At 50.5% G+C, this 6000-nt stretch overlaps 1 protein-coding gene across 8 annotated transcripts in view; it reads left to right on the top strand.

Annotated features, from left to right (window-relative positions):
- Nucleotides 1–6000, top strand: part of FLRT2 (fibronectin leucine rich transmembrane protein 2) — a 60899-nt gene continuing 54899 nt past the window's right edge. For 3 of the 8 annotated variants that reach the window (XM_010393771.4, XM_039552061.1, XM_039552060.1), the window contains exon 1: nucleotides 3117–3254. The gene's annotated coding sequence lies outside the window, so the exon portion shown is untranslated. Of the gene's footprint in view, nucleotides 85–2426; nucleotides 3021–3116; nucleotides 3255–3766; nucleotides 3865–6000 lie in introns of those variants that run through there. The other 5 variants (XM_019281322.3, XM_019281312.3, XM_019281307.3 and 2 more) reach the window with 4 other exon arrangements.

Here is a 6000-nt window from a genome sequence, read left to right as displayed (position 1 = left end):
CTGCCACTTTCTCCCCTTTCAACCTGCCGGACCCGGTGGGCTTTGGGTGACCTACCGAGAAGAAACCCACTTCCGCAGGAGCAGGTAACGCCTGATTAAGTCACTTTCTGCATTGACATGATCTTGATTTGACCAAAACGTGTACTGAGTATCATTCACTGATTTGAAGTATGAGCTGGTTGAGGGTCCGGGGACAGGGAGAGGAACAGGAATAATTCCGCCTAGTCCCTCTGAGACTGTGGAGCAGGGCAACTGCCTGCAGCCTTGCAGAAGTTTTCAACATTCCCACTTTCCTCCGTGATTGGGGGCACAGAGGGCAGAAACACCTGTGATCGACAATGGCCAGCTCTGCCTTCTGTGCTGACGACAAGTTGCTAGTATCGGAGACGTGGAAAACAGAGGGACAGGTGGACTTAATATGAGAAAAAGGGTTGAGGGTTTTTTTTCGCCAGAAAATGCACTGGTCCTCCATCAGCTTCATGACGGAGATATAAATCATTTTCAAATAAGAGCTCTGAAAAGTATGCAGAGGCTTAAAAATAAAAAAGAAAGAAAGAAAGAAAGAAAGAAAGAAAGAAAGAAAGAAAGAAAGAAAGAAAGATCTATCTTAAAAAGTCAAAAAATACCTAGAACGGCCTTTGAAAAAGGTTGTTCATTAGCCTTTGTACTCTACGGGGCTCCTGATCCTTTCATCCCTCGGGGCCAGCTGGCAGCTGCGAGCAGACTCAACTACAGAGCAGCCCCTGCTCCGAGGCTGGGATGAAGGCTCTGACCGCGGGACTGACCCGTGTCACACCCTCTTCTTCCCGGCCGGCTGGGACCTGTGGAGGGCCCCGGGCTGCCTCCCCTCCATCCTGGGGGCGTAGAGCAGGGAGAGGAGTGGGGTCCCGTCCTTAACTCCCTTCCTCTTGCTGAGTCCCGTGAGAAATGCCGGGCTACCTGCTCTCCCCCTTCCGTGCTCGCTCCCCACCCCCATCATTCCGCGTAGGTGAAGGCACAAGTCCTTCTCCGAGCGAGCAGGCGGCGCGGCTCGGCTCGGCTCGGCTCGGTTCCGGGCTGTCCATGAGCCGGGACTCTCCGAAGCCCCCGTGGAGGGCAGGGCGAGTGCTGGGGCAGGAGCTGCGCCGAGCACGCCGCGGCTGGGCTGACGCTCGCCGGGACTCCTCGGTACGGCTTTATCGAGCCTTTGAAGTCGTGAGTAGTTTAGCCCCCCCAAGCGAAGGGCGAAGGAGGCGCCGAGCTAATGGCGAGTGAGTCAGCTTTTGAGGTACGGCCGAGCAAATAGAAGCCACGGAGCAGCCAGGGGTGAGGGGGAAGCCAACCCCGAGGCATTTCGGTTCCCTTTTCTGTTTCCTCGACACATGGCATTGATCAGCTCCCTCTCCTCCATCCCTCCCCAGCCCATTTCTTAAAGTAGCTTGCAGCTAAAGCTGTGCTTTTTTTTTACTAATGGAGGAGTTTGAGGCAAATTCTCTTCGCACACCCCACGTCCTACCTTGACGGCTGTATCCTATCGCTCAAGTGCTTCTCGGTATTAAACAGCCTTGTCTCTAAGTGGACTTGCCAGGACAAGGCGGTAGCCTACTAAGGAGCTGGACAGCGGGGAAAGGGTTACTCCAAAACAAGCGCAGACAGCCCGGCACACACACACACACACACACACACACACACACACACACACTCGTATACACACGCACTGAATGTGCACAGGAGAAATAGGGAGGTGGGAGGAGTGGGTGTTGTTACCGCTTTAGGGCAAAAGGCGGTTTCTCCAGCGGTTTTTAAGTCTTTATGACCGATTATGAAAATCAGACATAATACTAGAGGAGGTCCGTCTCTTCCCTGAGGGTTGGAGATTCTTTTATTCTGTGTTGTATTTGTTGTATAATGGTACTGCCTATCTAAAAGTTAGCAAGAGAGGACGGAAAGGAAAATAAGAGGGTGGGGGAGGCGAGCTTGGCGGCGGCTGCACATGAAATATCGCCATGTTGGTGGAGAGCACGGCTGTAATTATTGCTAGGGAGGGCATCTCCCAGAACGGCAGCTCGGGGAGTTTTTCAGCTCACTTCCCGGCTTCCCTTCCGATACGCTCCGATACACTCCGAGAGTCCCCGGAGCAGCGGTGCCGGGGCAGTCCTGCCGCGAAGGGTGGCGATACCCTCACCTCCCTCTCCCGCAGCGCCGGCCCGGCGGGCTCGGCGGTGAGGCAGGGTGGGGATCGGGGGCTGCGCAGCCCGTACATCCCCCCAGGCAGCGCCGCCCGCTTGGTTCCCATTGCTGAAGGCGGGGGAGAGGGCGAGTCTAAACGGATGAAGCTCGCTAAATTGTCCTCAGCAACCTAGGGGTTAAAAGCGGTCGGGGAGGGGGAGGCGGGGGGGACGGGGAGGGAAATAAGGAAATAAGAAAAAGAGAAAATCTAGCCTGACTTTGCCTCTTGGAAAGCTTTAGGTTGCAGCCCTGCCTTCCAAGCATTCTTTAAACTAGAAATGTGGGAGGGACTCCAGGAGAGAGAGAGAGAGATGGCTATCAACTGAATTCATTACTGTAAACATCTCCCTGGGGTGTCAGGCAGGGAGGAAAAAAAAGGCACGACTTACATTAGCAGAGAATAGTGAGATGTGAGGCATCATTACTGCTAAGATCAGCCTGCAATCCCGGCTGGAGGCAGGCGCAGGACTTAGAGAGAGCCAGATACACACACTCACACATACTCACATACATGTGTCCGATGCCTTCTCCGACTTAGGAGGGTCCTGGGTCGCCGTGCCTGCTCCTCATGTGATCCTTTCATCATTTCCAGAGGAAAGAGACAAAAAAACCCAACAACAACAACAACAAAAAAAACAATCTCAAAGACAGAAACCCCAAGACCCCGCGTAGCCGCAGTCCCCTCTCGTTTATTTTTTCACCGGAGAAGGAGGATCGGCGGGGGAAAGAGAGAGCGAATCGAGGAGAGAAAGTGCGTTGGGAATGCCAGAGCCGCGGGCTGCGCGCCGGAGGAGGAGGTGGCGGAGCAGGGGGTAGGACCATGCCGCCGCCTCGTAAGGGCGGAGGAAGGCGCGGGAGGCGCGGGGTCGCTCGGAGCGGCGGCGGCCGGCGGGGAACGGGCCCGCGGGGCCGGCCGGGAGCGGCGCCGGGCGGAGGGCGGCGGCGGCCACCACCGAGGAGCGGCGGCGGCAAAGTTTTGGTGTGGGGGGCCAGAGGCGCGCAGGGGATTACGATCGGTGCCGGCGAGGATTCCCAGACGCCGCCAGGTACAGTTGGGATTTCATTTCTCACTCTTTTCCTTTCTGGTAATGCTGGCCCCGGGCGATCTAAAGCCGCGGTGCCCTTTGCCTTGTCCCAGATGGCAAAGTTGAGGAGCCGGGATCAGGCTGTGTCAGAAACACCGCCTTCGCCACGTTACAGCCCCATGTCCGTGGCGCCGGGCACACACAAGTATGGATTTATGAATGGCCGGCGGCAAGTGCTAGCAGGGTCCCCGGGCTATTTTGCGCCAGCGTGTGGCTCAGGAGAGGGACTCGGAGCTGGCAGCTGCAGCGAGGTGCCGGTCCCCGGTCGCGTTTCACTGCCGAGCGGGAGGGTGCCGAGCCTGGCCCCCACCCCGTGGGGAGGGGAGAGCCGAGGACTACCCCTGCGGCAGGGGCACCGGCAGAGCGCCTGTGTGAGCACCACCAGTGGCTCTATTTGGGAGGTGGTTCGGAGAAACGGGACCTTTAGAGGTGAGCCTTGCTTGGAAGAGGTAGTCAGTCGGCTTAGTTCGGCGCTGCCAAGTGTTAAGGAATCTACGAGGAGAGTCAGGAGCTGCACTCGGCAGGAGGATCCATCAGATCCCCATCAGCAGCCTCCGAAGCGGGGCTGGCGGTGAGTGGGTGGGGGCGAGGTTAAGAGAATCGGATCAGGACTTGGGAGTACAAAGGAGCCGCTCAGAGAACTGGCGAGTTAGATGGGGGTCTGACAAAATAAGAACAAATACTGCGGGGGGCTGGGTACGTAGGGATAGTGTGTGAACAAAAAATAGCAGATCGCAAAAGGAAGTCAAGTAGCTGAAAAGACCTCTCTTGAACACGATATAAAACCCCATAAAATATAAATAAACAATCAAAAAAGTTAAGAGAATAAGATTCTCCTCCTTCTTTTCAGAGTTGGAAGCAGTCAACAGGAGCTTTTAATTAATTTTAATGGAGGAAATCTGTTTTAAGGCTTACAATAAGCTAATAAATCCAAGGCACAAATCCGTGTAAATTCCTGTACTGTGTGTGGAAGGTACTGATTAGATTTCTTCAGATGCTGCCTTTTGCAGTGCACAGATCAGCCAAATAGAATGGGAGAGGTTCCTTGCACAAGGAGCAGGAAAAGATACTAAAGCTAGTCAGACCTCTCCCTCTCCCTCCCTCTCCCTCTCTCATTCCTTCCCTCTCCCTCTCTCCCTCTCTCCCTCAGTCAGGGTGTATGTTAAAGAGAGGTTTATTTACTGTAACTAACTTTACAGTGCTTGCAGGAAAATTAAACCAGTTTAGAGGTTGAGATTGATCAGTGCTTGGGTTTAATAAACTCAACTAACCATACAAAAACCCCCATAAATTTCCATGGACTTATTTCCTTGCTTCATTCACTGACATGGTCTTTCTCCAAAGGAAGACCTTTATATATTTGTAGTTTAAGAGGCAACTGATGAACTGATTTTCGATATATATATTTTTGGAAGGAGAAAAGTTCATCCTGGCATTTTTTCTAAAAACAATTAAAAGGTACTGTACCTACACCTCTATCCACCTTTCTTTCTTTTCTTCTTTTGAAAGAGTCAGTATATGCAAGGTTATCACTGAGACATAACTTTGCATAATGAAAAAGATATAAACGTTGCATAATTAAAAAGACATAACTGATGTGATTTTAAAGTCACTATTTCTATGTGACGAAAGTGATGTTAGAATGTTAGTGTTGATCTTTTTTCTGAAAATTATGGGAAGAGAGATTTCAAGAAGCTATTTCAATACTTGTTCTGTATCCTGATACGGTAGTGAGGCAGTTAAGAGAGTGCAGGCCTGGAGTACTGTAGGTGAAACAAGTCAGAGCACTGTGTAAATACAGGGTCTATAAAACTACCTGTGACTAGAACAATCAGTGTTTTCCAAAGTCCAAGGCTTTAGCAAGCAGTGGTGCTGGAATGCACCCAGAGTCCTTAAGAGTCTCTCTACACACACATACACCCTATATTTTGTATAAGGTGATGTTATCTGTGTTTGGCTTGGGGAAGTCTGGATCTAATTTGAGCCACTGTTACAAGTCACATTTATATCCTGGCCTGCTGGATAGTTTGATTTAGGATGTAGACTTATCTCCTTTGCGCAACCCTACACCCTCCCAGTTGGAATCTGCATTACATAGGTTATGCTTTCCTTCAAGATTCAAGAATGTGCTTGCATTCAACTGCTTAAAATAGCAGTATCTAAAATGTGGGATGTCACTGGGGCTGGCTTCCCTACCCTTTCCGCAGCAAAGAAGGAGAGACACAGTTTTACCAAGTGAAGAAAATAAAAAGGACTTGAAACAAGTACAACTATCAGGATTTTCCAGTACTGAACTTTCTATTTAAAGGACTAGAAAAGAAGGCACAGTTAAGATAATATTGTTTCCAGGAAAGTGAGAGCTTTATTTCTTAATAAGTTCTGTTACCTCTTTAATCTCCAAATGAGCTCATTTTTGTCTAGGATACTTTCATGTAACTTTCAGGCTTTCACTAGGCAGATTCAAATCCAGTCCATTAGTGACCTCTATCTGTGAGAATGGTGTAGTCAATGGTGTTTTTTCCCTTCACCATAGTGGATTGGAAACACAGACTATAAGTTGTTTTAGTCTTTTATACCTGCAAATCACCTAGTTTTTAGGTTACCAGTTTTATATTCGTTGCAAACAATGCGATTTTCTAGTGTTTTAAGCAGGAAAACAAAACCGAACTCCAGTTCCAAACATGAATCCAGAACTCTTGAAAGAGCT

Source organism: Corvus cornix, chromosome 5 (assembly GCF_000738735.6).
Source record: "Corvus cornix cornix isolate S_Up_H32 chromosome 5, ASM73873v5, whole genome shotgun sequence".
In the NCBI taxonomy this organism is placed as follows: Eukaryota; Metazoa; Chordata; class Aves; order Passeriformes; family Corvidae; genus Corvus; species Corvus cornix.
This window is presented reverse-complemented; position numbering and strand designations above follow the sequence as displayed.